The 16,959-nt window shown below is 36.9% G+C and overlaps 1 protein-coding gene across 1 annotated transcript in view; it reads right to left on the reverse strand.

The window, feature by feature from the left end:
- Positions 1–15,842, reverse strand: part of IBTK (inhibitor of Bruton tyrosine kinase) — a 116,563-nt gene extending 100,721 nt beyond the window's left edge. Inside the window, exon 1 of the mRNA XM_054698987.1 lies at positions 15,821–15,842. The gene's annotated coding sequence lies outside the window, so the exon portion shown is untranslated. The remainder of the gene's footprint in view (positions 1–15,820) is intronic.
- Between the last annotated feature and the right edge of the window lie 1,117 nt (positions 15,843–16,959).

Raw genomic sequence — 16,959 nt, forward strand, 5'->3', positions numbered from 1 at the left:
TTTGCCCAGTTTTACACTCTAAAATGAAGTAAAATTATGAGCATTAATTAGAAAAGCTCTTTTTGTTTTTTTAACCTTTTGTAGGGCTCTAGAGTTTCTAATTGTCTCTCAAAATATAGCTCCGGTCTATTTAAACATTTTGGAAGGGTAACAAAGGACTTGATTTCCATAAAAGCAGAAAAGAGCAAGGAAAAATACAGCTGGTAGAGGACAAGCTTTTCTCTGTGAAGAGATTCTAAACAATGATTTTATGTTTTAAATACCTGTAATTAGACCTCTCTGTATAACCACTCTAGTCTCCTTTTGGCTCTTCCACATACAATCTTTCCTTTTTTCTGTACAACAAGGTCAAATGTGTCTTCTGATACACGCAGGATGAGCAAGGTGCATGCATCCTGAACACTGGAACCAGAGAGGGTGATTGTTTTCCAGAACCGGATAGTAAATACCTACCTCACCAACCTGGGAAAAGAGTCCTTTGATGCTTATCACATTCTTCTTTGTCTTTATAGAATAAAAATGTGTATCTAAGTTGTACAGTTTTACTGGAAATTTACAGCTTTTAAATATGCTATTTATTTCCACGTGGAAAAAAGACAAATATGCACAACATATAAAATTATTGTACAAATTGTACTGGCCTGATTGCTTGGGATATCCAGTACCTAATTGCCTAATTGCTTTCTTCTTGGAAGGCGAGTATTCCTCAAAAAGGAACTGGGGGTCTGAGAGTCTAAAAAGTTTCTACCCTCTTCACAAAAGACAGTGAATATATTAGAGTAGAAAGATCACAAAGATTAGAACCAGGTGACAAAAATCCTGTTGGCTGTTATATAACTAGTTTTAACTTCAATTTGTTGATGTACAAAATGGGGGGTGATACCCAAACCTATCTAACAGATTGTCATAATGAGCATGTATTATGAAATTATTGAGTAAAATCAGTATTATTACTTAGTAATTGATATATTTATTTGTAGTGAAAATAGTATTAAGGATAGCTTACCACATTATACAAAAAGGTAATTTTTACACAACCATTATTTACCAATAAATAATGCCTATTTCTGGTGAAAGAATAACATTTGTAAATAGTTTGCAAGCATAGCATTACATAAAGCATCTCAGGAATACTATCCAGTTTGCTTCCTCAGGGCCTTGGAACAAGTCTGTAGGTGCTACTTGCTCCAACCTCCAAACCTCCATTGCACATAGGCCAAATGGAAGGAGGAGAGAGACATTCTGTCCAGAAGGAGGATGTGAGTAGAGGTAAATTGCCGGGGACCAGCCTCCAGCAAAACGTCTTGTCAGGGGTTCCTGAAAGGATGAGACGGCCTAGGCGAAAACGAAAGAACTGAAAACTTAAGGGCTGAGGGGAAGGGGATGAGGTAGAATGAGGAGACACTGACACTTGGTGAGGTGCTAGTATCTTCTGCCGAGAGACTCAGCAGGTCTTTATTTATTCATTATTAGTAATAATAATAAGAAAATACATTATCATGTGTAAAGCATAAACAATTAGTATATTATGTTTCCCATAGACCACTGGCCCCTACAGGTCTCAGCTAGACGGCAGCTTTCAAGGTTAACAGATAATAAACCAAACCTAACATTAAAGCTACTTATTTTTTCATTCAGACAATTATTTAAAACAGTGAATAACCGCCAGTGCATCCCTATCAGCTAAAGCCTAAGCATCAAAGGACTATTCTATTCACATGACCTTCAGCCGGAAACCAGTTGCAGTTCAGCTATCAGAACTTTTTCTACCTAGAAATTCCTTAACTCAAATAGCTTCATATTAAAAACTTTCCCAAGAAACTTCAAGAGAAAACAAATTAGAAGGACCTGCTATGATTATTGTATTGTAATGCTTGTCAGGCATATTCAATAAGTTGTCTTCCATTGTCAAGTAGGCCAAATTGTTTAATAATTAGTTTCTAATTTTCCATGCCGTTTATTTGCAATATACTGATGCATATAATATAGTGCCTAATGTACTTTTTTGGGAAATTTTTTCTTATTTATGACCAAGAACAGAAAGTGAAGGAATGTTACATCTTCAACCTCACGGTGTGAGGCACAAGGAATCTTCAGCCCCACGGTGTGAGGCCCTTTGGCTTCGGCCCCACGGTGTGAGGCCCTTTGGCTTTGGCCCCACGGTGTGAGGCCCTTTGGGCTTCGCTGCTTGCCAGTGTCTTATCTGGCTGGGGCATCAAGGCCTCCTGCAGCAGTAAATGATAGTGACACTCTCCCTGCCAGTTCATCAATTCCTGTACACAAGTCCAAACTTAAGTCTATTTGCTTCTGTAAGTTGTCAAGTCTAGTTCACTGAATGAGAAAATCATTAGTAGTGGACTGAGGGCCACTTAGACATAATCATAGAGTTTACAGCTGGAAGGGATGCATTTTTAGGGGACTTTTTAAGGTAATTCTGATACTTAAACAAGTTTGGGAATCAAAGCTATACAACTAATCCTGTAATTTTCAGTCTCTGTTAGAGTCAACAAGGGAATTAAAAATAATTACCCAGACTTTGTTGATTAGGTACCATAATTAAAAAAAATATTCCTCAGATGTTTCTAATGTGCAGATAGTTCATTTAGTTTAATTCCTTATTCAGTGAGGAAACTGAGCTTGTTTTAAAGAGAATAATTAATTTCCTATAATTTCTATTCATGTACAAATATATGAATACCTAACTCAGAAAGACTATTGAGCACATACAAGTATGGCATAATTCCTGGTCCAAATGGCCTTATCAGCTCATAAGAGGGATGAAAATAATTCAAAATTATTCAAGGCAGAATAAGGTAAATGCTATATGAAGGAAAATACAAGGTATTTTAATACTTTGAAAGGCTAAGAAGTAACATCTGTAGCAGGAATATGGCAGTTGACACTTTAAAATCAGAGGGTGTTGACTTCTGGAAGCTAGTGAGTACTGTACTTATGGGGTTGTGGACAATAATATGATACGGATACTAAAATTCCAGCTTATAATTTGGGGACTACCTTGTGTACCAAAGAATTGTAAAAACTTGGCTCCTCATGGACACTAGAACTACAAAATGCCCTGAAGAATTTTGCAATAAATAAGGGTAACCTTTGATTTCTTTTAACTTAAGTGTTTAAATTACAGAATTGTACTCAGTTCCACAATTCTGAAAAAGTACATGAGTCTGGCTACAAATGAGGGTTGTGGAGTATGTGGGTTTCTTGGATATGTTTTTAAATATTTTTTAACTTCCCAAACATTGTCTAATATGCAGGATACTTATCTAGTTCAGGGTCTCATCACCTATCATTTGAATCATCTTGAAATTTCCTTTCTGCTTTCCCCCCCTCTAATTTCGTAACTTTTGATTAGTCATTCTAAAATATTATTGTAATATGATTTAATGTAAAATAAAACTTCATTTGGGGATACATAGTTATATAGCTTCCATTTATATTTTTCTCTTCTCAGAAGTTTATTATCAAAGTCATCCACATACACATTTTAAGAATAAAATATATTACAAGGCCTATAATGAAACCCAGCTCATGCCTGCTTTCTCCCTTCATGTTCCCAATTTATGCTCCCTAGAGGAAATCACTCCCAACTAAATTTCTCTGATATTATTTGAAATGATACTGTTATTTTGAGATTTTTTTTCAATACTAAACATTGCCTGCTGATTTTTTACTCTAACAGATGTGGATTTAGCCCACTTAAACTCTCTGCTTTTTTCCTTCCTGGATATAATTGTGGAGATACTAGTGGACAAGACAAAGTTCTCAAACCTGTAAACTTTCTGGTGCAAAAAGTCAAAAAAAATAGATAAGTAGACAAAGAGTTGAATAATATAATTCCAGAAAGAACCCATGATATGGAAAAAAAAATAGAAAAGGGAAGGACACATACTCCCTTCCTTCACCCAATATAGTTATAACATTTTTGATGTTTTCATTGGTATGATTAGATAAATATTACTCAACCCAAAAGCATAAATTGTACTATGATTACCTTTCATTTATTATACAACTATTTATTTTATCTGAGTCTATAATTGCCATGTTTTCGCCTTTGTTTAGTTTTCCATGTCCTGAGAACTAATTCATTCCTCACACACTGCTGGAGCTCTAAGACTTTTCTCAATATGGTCAAACACGACAGCTAGTCTCTCAGTTTCTCTTTTATTATTTCTTCTGGAGACCTCTGTCCTCTTGCTCCAGTCTAGGGTAGTAGCTTTCAAAGTTTGCAGCACAGCTACAATGTCCCCTTCATATCTTCCTAGGAATTCCCTCTGTCCCTCCTTGGGAGATCTCCATTCCTGGCTACCACATCTTCCTCTTTCTTGATTTAGCCTTCCAGTAACTTCTGGAGAAAGAGTGCACAGGAAACAGATTCTCTTTGCAAATACGCAATTTGAAAATGTTTTGTTGATTTTACTCTCACCTTTGATAGCTAGTCTGCATATGTATTCTAGATTGGAAATTAATTTTACTCAGAAATGTGGAAGCACTGCTCTATCGCCTTCTTGCTTTCAGGAGCACTATTAAGAATTCTGATGCCATTCTTGTTTCCAGTTCTTGGTATGTGACCAATTTTTTTCCCACTGAAAGCCTTAGGGTTCTAATTTTTAAAAAATAATTTGGTTTTCATGGATTTTTTTTTTCTGGAAAGGCAGAAATATGTGATGATTAAGAACACAGATTCTAGAGCCAGACCACTGGGTCTATCAGTGGGCAGTTTATTGTATTTCTCTGTGCCTCTTTTGACTATAAAATAAGGATAATATTAGTACTCACAGCATGGGGCGTTAAGGAGGATTGTAATAATACTTAAAAATGCTTAGAAAGGTGTCAAGCACATAACAAACAAGCCATCTGTAAACACTATCATCATTATTATTGCTAATATTATTATTATTTATTGTGCTGGGCATTTAGTAGACTCTCACTGGAAACTCAGATTATCACAGCTGGAGCATGTGCTTGTGCTGTTTCTTGGATAATTTTTTCCATACTTTTTTTTTCTGGACTCCTTGTAATTAATGAAACTTCCTCAATGTTATATTTTGATCCATATACTCTGATATTTTAAATAGTCTGCATTTTTGTTTTTATTTTCTGAATGTATACTTATGCATAAAATTATGTATTTATATACACATAATTGTTTTTTAATGGATGCAGTATTTTTCTTTAAGATGTTTATTATAAGGTTTGTTATTGTTGTTGAAGTTTTCCTTGGCTTTTTCCCTATCTTTTACATTTGAGACTTTTCTCTAATGATTCTTATCAGGTGATTCTTCACTGTCTATTCATATTGAATTTCATGCAGTTTGCAGCAACATGGATGGAGCTAGAAGGGATCATACTCAGCAAAATAAGTCAGAAAGAAAAAGAAAAATACTGGATGGTCTCACTCATAGCAGGAATTTAGAAAATCTAAATAAAGGGACCAGGAAAAAGACTAATTAATACAAAGTAAAAATCAAAAGCAACAAGCAACTATAAACCAGAGACACACTACCGGGAGCGGGGGCGGGGAGAGGAAGGATTGGGGTCAAAATAAGGGGGTTGCAATTGTATGGGGAATATAAAAATGAAATTTATTTAAAAAAAAGGGGGGGCGGGGTGCAATTGTATGGGGAATATAACCAAAATGAAAATGCATACATTGTGCAAAAATGAAAAATGATGTAAAAAATACATAAAATAAAATAAATCGAGGCTGTTAAGCTCTGAGACTTTGTCAGCTGGTAAACCAAGAGACTGATAGGTTCCTCGAAATGTCAGTTTCTAGTGGATGTTTGATTTGAACTGCTCAGTTTTTCTTTCCAGTCTCTTGTCTGGGAAAATCAGCCTGGTCACCAGTGTTTTGGGAGCTGAACTATGGCAGGCGTGGCAGGTGTTTTTCACGCAGACTCTCCCACATCTTCCTTCCTTTTAATGTGGTGTCTCCTGGTCCACACTTTCTACCTTGTCTTGAGTGGATCTAGGTTTTGTAGATCCTAGAACTTAAATGATTTGGGGATTTCCTTCTAGATAAAAATTATGAAGCAAAGTTAAATATAGGGCCTTGGAAGGGATCTGTGTAAGAGGGGAGCCGGAGGCTCTGGTAACTGGCTCTTTATCTTGCCTTCTAGGCACTGTAAAGGTGTGCTTCACTTTTTGGCTAAAGAGATGATCTTGGGTGCCTTAACTCCTACAGATAGCCTCTCAGTTAATTCTCTTCCTTTTTGCTTCATCAGGGGTAGCCAATGTCTTTAAATGGCATTTATAGTTCAACTAGCACACTTGGTGAGGGCTTTTCTCATTGCAGGCAGGTAGACATCAGTTATTTTCTGAAGCTTAACCACTTATCCATCTACTTTCCATTGTGTAAAATCTTTTGTATATCTCTTAGCTGCTATTATTACTCACACTGTCCTCTTTGTCATAATGGGTTTATATCTTTTTTAAAAAAAATTCTTTGCTGCCACTTATGAGGGCTTTTAGGAGAGCACAGAAATAAACAGTCAGGCTCAATTTGCCATGCTTGATTGGAAGTGTCATCTTGTCCTTTGACATTTTTTATATTTGTCTTTAACTCCAATATTTTAATGGCATTTAAATGAATGCATTACAAAAACAAACAGTTGTTGTACTACATTTTAAAAAATAATGCCTTAATGTTCTCATAACCCACTATTTTTTTGAGCCAGTAAGTCATTGTTTGTTGGCCTAACAATTTGATTTATTTTCATATTAATCTGTGAATATATTGTGCAGTAGGATAAATCAGAAAATGTTTGCAATTTAAAAAACCAAAATTTTGAAATTATGTATGTAAAGGTGCTTGTAAAAAATTCCTATGGTTCTAGGTTTCATGTCTTGTTTATTCTTCTAAATGGTGTTCAATAAATGTTGAATAAACAAATGCTCCCATAGTCTTATCTCATATACTCAGCTGACTTCACCTTTATGAAAATATTTTCTTTCCCATACTACTCTCCAAACTCTTGTCAAAAGAAGATGTTAAGATTTTTACATTAATGTTTCCCAAACTGTGTTCCTAGGAACCTCAGGTTTTCAAAATTTACTTTAATAAGTAAAATGCAAGAATTTATATTTAAGTAAATTTTATAAACCCTAGTTCAATGAACTTAAAAAACTTCTTTATATCATGAATTTCCTTTTTTAAATTGAGGTAACACTGATTTATAGCATTGTGTAAGTTTCTGGTGTCCACCATTATAGTCAGACAATTGCATATACTATCTGATGATTACCCCCTCAAGTCTAATTTCCATCCACATTAAGAACTTCTTAGAGCCTTGTCTATGTTAATATGTATTATGAATCTTTAAAATGGAATAATTTTTTATTAGCATTTTCAAATCTGCTTTACTATCAATCCTGTTTAGTAGGGTACTATTTATTTCTTACAAAACATGTGTAACAAAATAGTTTGGAAAGTTTTTTTATCAACACTATATTTCCTATTTCAATATCTATAAAAGGCCTCATTTTTGTCCTAAAAGATAACTTCATATCTCTCATTACCAATTGCATTTTAAATCTTGATCTTTCAGAATTAGTCTCTCTTGAAAACTTCTGGAATACCAAGCTAAATACCAGATCTAAATGATGCAGGGGGAAATAAATCCTGTGTCAGAGAACTTATATATTATAGTTATTGGGGGAAAGCAGAAATGAATAAAAGATAACAGTGGGAGGTGGTGGCCATCCAAACAGTCCTGAAATGAATGTCTTGCTGATGCCCTAGAAGCAGGAGTCATTGTAAGGCAGAGTCAGCAGTGGGAGATAACACCAAGGTCACTCACTGAGTGCTCTCTCTGCTCATTAGTGTTGTCCAGATTTTTTCTCTGCATGTGTTAAACGTCAGATTTAATGGCCAGAGCCTCGTAATTGAACCAGAGGAGGTGCTTAGGAATCTTTATGAAGAAAAGATGATTCTTGGGCCTCCCCAGTGGCGCAGAGGTTGAGCGCTGGGTTGCGAAGCTGCCTGCGGCCTCTGCAGTGCCGGTTCGATTCCCGGCTACTCCCCGGCCACCGGAGGAGGGTCCCGCATGGCGAGCAGACCTCTCCTGCCGCCCGCTGCTCCCCTCAGCAGTGTACTTCATTCCTTCTGCCTGCTCTGCAACCCGCTCTGGCTCTGGTGAATTCTCTCACCCTCCCGCGCTTCTGACTGTACCCAGTGCATGTATAAACAAAAACAAAACGAACAAATAAAAATAAATAAATTAAAAAAAATGCCTCTATAAAAAAAAAAAGAAAAAAAAAAAAGAAAAGATGATTCTTAGGATTGGCGGGCTTAGGAGATACTGTACTTTAAGTCACAACTGTGGGGCTCCCCTGGTCACTTTTGAGCATGACCTCCACTTTGCTTTCACGTGCATGATAATCCTTTTGGAGACTCTGAACTCACTTTTTGCCCTATTAGCTTTGCTTCAGATTCTGATTGTATATTGCAGAGCCCAGTCTCTCATCTTGGTTCTGTTTCTCTCTCTCTCTACTTGTTAATATTTTGGACTGGCATTAAAGTGAGTAAATGCTCTCAAATTTATCTGCCGGAGAAGTTTAGAAGAAAAGATCTGAATACCTTTTCCTAATGTTTGAGGAACTGAATCTTAAATAGATCCAAGGAAACTAAAGAATAGTTGTAGAAGGGGATTGAAAATTATTTAACACACAATTTTAAAACTGTAATTAAACAAAAACTAAAACATATGATTCTTCTATAATGTTTCTACCAGCAATACAGTTTCCCTGTTAAGAAGCCACTAGCATTTTGTGAGTCCTTCTGGAGATATTCTAATGCATTTATAAACATTTATGTAATATGTATGTGCATATATCTTTTTTTTTTTTTAAGATTTTATTTATTTATACAAGCACTGGTTACAGTCAGAAGCACGGAAGGGTGAGAGAATTCACCAGAGCCGGAGCGGGGAACAGAACAGGCAGACTGACGAAATACACTGCTGAGGGGAGCAGTGGGCGTGGCAGGAGAGGTCCATGTGCATGTGCGCACCATGTGGGACCCTCGCCTGGTGGCGGGGGATTGAACAGGCGCTGCAGAGTCTGCGGGCAGCTTTGCAACCCAGCGCTCAACCGCGGCACCACTGGGGAGGCCCTGTGCATTTATCTTTTACACAAAGGTATCATGATAATATACTCTGCTAGGTACCTTGGCTTTTTTCACCTAATTTATTTTTGAGATTGTTAGAGATTGAATTGTATCTACCCCCCTCCCCCAAAGATATGTTGAAGTTCTAACCCCAGTATTTCAGAAGGTGACCTTATTTGGAAATAAGATTATCATAGATGTAATTAGTTAGATGAGCTCATACTAGAATAGGATGGACCTTTAATCCAATGTGACTGGTATCCTTATAAGAAGAGCACACAGGGATACACAGAGAAAATGTCATGTGACAGTAGACAACAGGCAGGGATTAAAATAATGCAGCTGCAAGTCAAGGAATGCCAAGGCTGGCTGGCAAATCACCAGAGGTTAGGGAGAGGCAAGGAAGTATTCTCCAACAGAAGTTACAGAAGAAAATGGCCATGTCAACACCTTCATTATAGATTTCTAGACTTCTAGAACTGTGATACAGTAAATAGCTATTGCTTTAGACACACAGTTTGTGGTACTTTTTTTCCAGTAACCCTATCAAACAATATCAGAAATCTTTCCATAGCTATAAATTTTTCATTCTATTTATATATAATAAATACACACACACACACACACACACCCCCAGTCTTCTATAGATAGACATTTAGGTTGTTTTCAAACATGTGCCATTAAAAATAATGTATAAATGATATGTGCATGTGTCATTTCACATATGTGTGAGATTATCCTGGATTAAATATAAAGGAGTGGTGAATACTTTAATTGAAATAATATGTTTTGTATAGAACAAGTGAAAAATTATTGTGAATTTTATAATCTTAAATTTCTAAATGGCAAGACTTTGTCCTCACTCCCATCCCTCTCCCAACTGTCAACCTGCTACCTGACCTTTTAGACAAGTCTCTCTTTTCTGGATCTCTGCTGCACTTGAGATTTTAGGGTTTTAATAATTAAGTTCTTAGGGTGGCTGTAAAGATCAGATAAAAAAATATATTGGAAAAGTGATCTCCCTACAAAAAGACAACACTGCTACTGTCTTTGTCTTAAAGCAATGTTTGATAACTCCATATGCCCTCATCCTCATTCTAACAGAGTCTCTCTCTCTCTCTCTCTCTCTCTCTCTCTCTTGCACTGGGTTATATATCTATTTTCACATTTGTTTCCATGTATTTAATAGTTTCTTGCTGTCTCCTCCTTTATATTTACTTACAATAGTTAGCATATATGTCTTTTCTACAATGTTACTATGTAACTGATATATTCAGTGCTTTTGTATACTAAAGTTTTCATCAAGGAAAATTCTTTATGTCCTGAAGGTGGCCTTAGGATTTACTTTTATACAGTACATATTCTTTCTCCTTTTTCAGATTTGATGAACTATTGGGGATGATTTTTAACCAATCTATGAGAAAACTTAAATACAAGATTCTTGTAATTGTCCTAGCCAACCCACGATGAGAGCTAAAGGAAGGAGGTAATTTCACAATGTCTTCCTGGGTTGTAAAGACTTCTTTCTAGGCAGAGTTTAGAATTGAGACCTCGGTCACACGGCTATTATTCTTAGTATCCTCAGTCCTATTGCCTGCCAAGAATTGTCAAAGCTAAGAGTAGGATGTTGTTTATGTGATATAATGGGTGAAGTGCTAAGAAGAGTCCTAAGTGTTCACACATCTTCCCTAGAGCATTCCAAAGTACTTAAAATTCCTACCTTCATAGTCTATGCTGCTTCTTACTCAAATGTAAATAGCCTGAAGGGTTATCATAATAAACCATTATCAGTCATCAGCAACTCAGCATGAATTGGTCTTTTAGTTTCTTTCCTTACTAACAATAGATGGTGAAGAAGAAAGTGAGAACAGTGAGCTGTGAGCTATTACTGTTGCCTCGAGAGTGAAAATCTGAGGAACATTTCTCCCTTCACTCTTCCCACAGAACAAGAAAGCAGAGCTTCCTTAAATGGAGGAAGTACTGGGACTTGAGCCATGTAGAGAACTGAACTCAAAAAATTTTCTTTCCTTACCTGTAAGATCAACTCTAGGCAAAATCTTGGAGAGGTATCTATTAAGGCTTTCTAAGCTTTTAGCATGACAAGTGTAAAGATGATTCTAGCAAAGCTCAAAATGGTCCCTGGTGGTCAAAAGTGGTCCTTTACAATTCTTACACACACAATATTGGAAGAGCCTAGTTTTGAACCAAGCTCCTTACTGGGATGAAAGTACTCTGTCCTCTGTTTTCCACTTTCTGGGACCTGTTATGAAAGTTACTAGTTTCGAGCTCTGTTGGAAGTCTATTTGACTTCTTTGCTGAATATTTTAAGGTCAACAATGTAGTTTCATACTCTACAGCCTGAGATCTGCTTGGGGTAATGGCTGCCTGGTTTGTCGAGGCTTTTTCTGTCATTCTCTTTCTCTTAACTCTACCCCTTTTTCTCTCTCTTTCTCTTAACTCTACCCCTTTTTCTCTCTCTCCCTGTCTGCCCACTTCTCTCCCCCATCTTTCCAATTCTCACATAATTAGAAACATTGTTGGAAAGAATGATGTTCCATCTAGGTAAACCTGCCTGAACTTTTAGCCACATCTTTGGGGAAGGCACATTCATCCTGAAGCAGTAAAGAACTATAAATTGAAAGCACTCCATAGGGGAAACACTTATGTGTGAGAATAGCCAGCAAATTGTAGGTGTTTCAAAGTAGATTCACCTATAGAAATTTCAATTGAAATATTGCTCTCTTTTATTATGTATTGGGCTTATCACATTATCTGTGAAATTCATTTGTTATGAGAAAATTTTCTCTATAGAAAGAACCCTCCATTATTATGCTAGTATTGTTTTATTCAGTCACTGGCTCTTAATCTGCCTAAAAACATGCGCAAGCTCTCCATCCTGGAATTTAAAAAAAATCCCGTCTAGAACACTTTCCCATTCAAGTAAATATTTCACGTCTCCTTTTCTGTGGACTCCTTGAGAGGTCTATAGTTTCTAAACTCTCATGTGCTCCTTACCAATTTAATAATATCATTATCAACAATAATACCTCATATTTGCAGAGAGAATAATGTGTGTCAGACAATATGCAGCTTACATGTATTAGCTCATTTAAATCTTTCAAGAATCCAATGAAGTGGGTATCTTTGGTAGCCCTATTTATACAAATGAGAACACTGAGATTTAAAGAATGTTATATGTTGTCCAACAGGTCAGACCATGAGTGGGTGGCAACATAGAAACTCCAGTCTTGTCCTGTAGGCCTTTCTAACCCACACTATTATCCACAGTGTGTACTGTCTCCACCAATGCACTGTAACCAGTTATTGCCTAATTAGAATATCTAAAGGTTTATTTTTAAGATGTATCTTAGTCTTCTTGGAGCAGTTGGATTCTTGGATCTTTCTCCATCTTTCATTTCCACAATATTATACCATGTTGTTGCTCCCACTTTTTTTTTTTGAAGATTTATTCATTTCTGCATACAAGAGCTGGGGTGTAGGCCAGAGGTGCAGGGAGAGGAATCACCAGAGTCAGAGTGGGGGAGAACAGATGGACTGACTGAAATACACTGCTGAGGGGAATAGCGGACGAGACAGGAAAGGTCTGCTGCACTCCATGTGGGTCTCCATGTGGGCAGCTCCTTGGCATGAGATCCAACTCACTTCAGAGTGCTGACGCTTAACCTCTTGCACCACCAGGGAGGCCCTGCTTCCACATTTCTAACTATTCTTTCCTACTTTGCTGATTTATCCTGTTTTCTTAGATGTTGCCCTAATCTGAAGTTTCTTCTTCCTATAAATGTGTTCCCTGGGTAAGCTCAAGGACTCCTATGTCCTCAACTATCATCTCATTTCTAATTCTAGCATCCCTTTCTCCCGAGCTCCAGGTTCTTCTCTACTTACAGGCATCACAAGCTAGAAATATCTAAATCAACCTCATTATCTTTCATTCAAAGTCTGTTCCTCCTTTTGCATTTCCTACTTAATTCTAAAACATAGATTATATAAACATACAAGCTGAAGGATGAAGAAAAAGGGATTTTTTTTACATCTTTTATTCCCATATTTAATTAGCTGCTATATCCTGTGTATTCAATATTTTAAATTTAAATTTATGTACGCTCATATCTATTACCATTTCTGTTGATTTACCTCAGACCCCCATTCTATCTTACCCCTTTGCAGCTCAAGCATTGTGTATTGTATCTTATTATTGACACTGCAATCACCTGTCCAATTTTGTATATAGAAATAGGCCATTAGAAATTTGTTGAGAGTAAATAGATGAATTTCTCCCAATCAGTTGTCTTTTATGGTTACTCTATTATCTAAAACTTATATAGCACAAACATATTCTAAAAGCTTTTGTTATATTACCTTATTTAATGTTCATAAATTTCTTTTGAAGAGAGAACAAGTATTAGTTCTATTTTATAGATGGGAAGATGGACATAGAAAAGTGAACTGACTTACCCAAATTTATACAGCTAAAACATAGTAAGGCTTGGCTTATATCACAGTTTAACTTAAAATTCATACTTTTAACAATTGAATTTCTGTAGGTTGTCTTTTGCTCTATTTCTATGCATTATATTGATGTCCTAATTATTTTTCTATTACAGCTATGAAAATATAATGGTTACCAATCTCACAAGCTTATAGATGTAGATTTAGAAATTAATTCATATTCATAGCTCCAACACTTCATCTAATCTTAGAGCAATTCAGAATCAAAATTAATTCAGAGCTTGAAGGGAAACTGGAGATTAGAGAAGGGTCCACTGGCCAACCACACATGAAATGCCAAAAACCACCTTTGCTCCTATAACTCAAAGCAAAATTAGATCTTGGGGGCAAGATTTGGACCTCCTAGTATTAGCTTGTCACATTAAATCACAGTTAGCATTGAGTTGGAAATACAAAGCTTAAGACAAGACAAATGGAGTTTGTCTTGGAGTTGCATTTAGGAAAGGTAAACAGATAGTCCAGACCTGGTGAGCGAAGATAAAAGAGAGAGACACATGGAAGAATAGGTTAATGGCAATAAACATGAAAAGGTAGAGAATACAAAGAAATTGAGAGTCAAGGTGGGTCATGGATGAAAGAAGGCCAGAGATGACAGAAGAGAATGTGTGCCTTCTAAAACAAGGTAAAGTCATTTAGATATCTTATACTCTGTGAGAGGAGAAAGATTTTTTGAATTGTGTGTCAGAAGACCTGTATTATAATTTAGTATTACCATCAGGTGGAAGTGTGCTCCTGGAAAAAGCTACTTAAACCATGTGGAGCTCACTTTTTTTTAATCTGTAAATATAGATTTCAATATGGTGACTTCTGATAATTACGTAGTTATAATGTCTAGTGTTCTTTACCCAGTGGTGTTAATGTCTAATCTTTTTAGTAAAGAAATTTGAGCCAGCACCCCCATTTAGGAAAGTAATACAAGGACAAGTTTATCAATTATTTATAAATGCATAAAGTTGTATATGTACCACTTTACTATTTAGCATGTTATGAAACAGAAAAATAGAAAAGTAATTAAAGATTAAACAAAATTAAATAATATAGTTAAAAATCTTGTCAATTGTGATATAGTATCATTAACTAGTATCTCAAGCAACAACATATAGGTGGGGTGAGCTTTTTCATTTATTGGCTATAAATGCCTGTGTAAAGCGACCAACCCATTCCGGGTAGGTTTATGAACGATTCTAGCAGCCACATGCTCTTCGCTGTTGTTTGTAGTTGCTGTACTCCTCCGTACACTCCACTCCTCCACCCTCGACACCACACTACCACCACACCGCACTCTGCTGCACCACCCTTATAAACCAGTCTCTTAGCTCAGGTGTACCCACCTACGCATGCCCACACCCTACTCCAGGTGCCTGCCATCAGGCATGCATTCAGGACTGCAGGGTTTCGTCATCTATCCTAATGGCGGGAAAGCAGAAAAGCCTGATACCTTCCACCTTACCCTACAGCCTGTTTCAAATAGTCCTTCACAATTTTGATTTCCCCCCACTTCTTGTTAGATATGACTAGCTGTTCATTACATTTATTTTGCAGTTTGACTAGCAAAGAACTCTTTCTTGGATTCAGTGAAGTGTCAGCAATGTCAGTTTCTTGTTCACGCATTCTTATGTATCACTGTTATTTTCATTATGAAGTTTCTTTGCAGAAATCTTTTGAAAATATATCTATTATGAGTGCTTTGGTTAAGCAGATAATATAGCACATAAATCCACCTCAACTAATTTCTTATGTTACATTAATAGCAGCCCTGGAGAGAAGGATTTAATGCAAGTCATCTTCATGGAAGGTGACACCAGGAAGCACAAGCAAAAGGTAGGCACAGGGAAATGCAGGGTGTGGGGTTAAATTCTCAGTGTTATCAAGCTATCGCCAGCCACTGAGGCGTGAGTTTGATCCCCAGCCAGGAAGCTAACCCACCTGGCTCAGCAGACCTCTTCTGTTTTGCCCGCTACTCCCCTCAGCAGAGTATTTCAGTAGATCCACCTGTTCTGCTCCCCACTCTGTCTCTGGTGAATCCTCTCACTCCTCACATCTCTAGCCTACACCTCAGTTCTTGTATGCATAAATAGAAAAATCTTAAAAAAACAACAACAACAAGCACATGGCTGCTGGAGGGCCAGTCCTAAATAGCAGCCTTCTGAGAAGCCATGCATGACTTACCTCACTATCATCCTTATCTAGATGATGGGTGACTGGGGACCCTGTCCAGCTCTCATCCCCTATTGGTTAATGGTTGTCCCCAGCAGCTTTAACTCCCTTCACTGCTGGGTACAGCCGCTTTTGGTAGAACAAATTTCCATGGTGCTGGAGAATCTGGAAAGGAGAGATGTTGGTATTAAAGGTAGGAAATTGTAGCATGTTGCAAACTGTTCAAGTCACCTACAATGAACTCAGGCAGAACCAGCAAGCATGAGGCATGGTTACTACAGTGCGACACCTGGCGATGGTTAGGATTGGAATTGAGGTCAATAAACCCTGATAAATTAAGGCAAACAAAGAGCACCAGCATCCATTTCTCCCATTCTTTTGTGAGGATATAATGAGGAACAGATTTTGGCAATCTATGTAATAAGTACCACTAAAAAAGCATTATTTTTCCCACACATTTTAGGCAAAATCTGTAAATGGAAATTCTAAATATTTTCTTTTCACATCTTGAAGGTCATCTTGTACATCTCTGAGGAGACAGCATCTCTAAAGTTTCCCTAGAGCAGGCGACTAGCACCAGGTCCTTGGGCTGCTGAGATATACTCTGACAAAGGCTGCCTCAATCCCACAATGACATGCCTGGTGTCTCCAATGTAACATTGTGGGTTTCTGCCAGCAGTGCATTTGCATATTCTCCAAAGACATGTTTCAGGAAACTGTGGAGGCCCCTGGAGTGTGCTAAAACATCAAAGAGCCTTCTAACAGGAAGTACTTCAATGAATTGCTGCCTATTCAAGAAAATGAACTAAAGGAAGATCAAGACATTTGCTGATAAATTGATCTACACAGCAAGTTAGTTATTGTATTACGGATGCTTGTAATCATGCTGAAGTAAAAATTTTCTCTAATTATTGCCTTTGGCATCATAATTCTATACTTGAATTTAGACAAATTAACAATTTAATATTCAAAGGACATTGATTACATAATGCCTGTAAAAAATGATATGACTTACAAAAAGGAGAGTAAAACTCAGTCTCTTACATACAATCAAGTAGGGGAGAAGAGCATTGCATATAAGTTACCATAAAACAAGAAGCAAAGAAGTAATATCTAATAGGGGCTAGAGAGAAAGGAAAGGGCACCATACG

This window comes from Talpa occidentalis, unplaced genomic scaffold (assembly GCF_014898055.3).
Source record: "Talpa occidentalis isolate TD23 unplaced genomic scaffold, MPIMG_talOcc4v2.1 talOcc4.2, whole genome shotgun sequence".
Classification (NCBI taxonomy): Eukaryota; Metazoa; Chordata; class Mammalia; order Eulipotyphla; family Talpidae; genus Talpa; species Talpa occidentalis.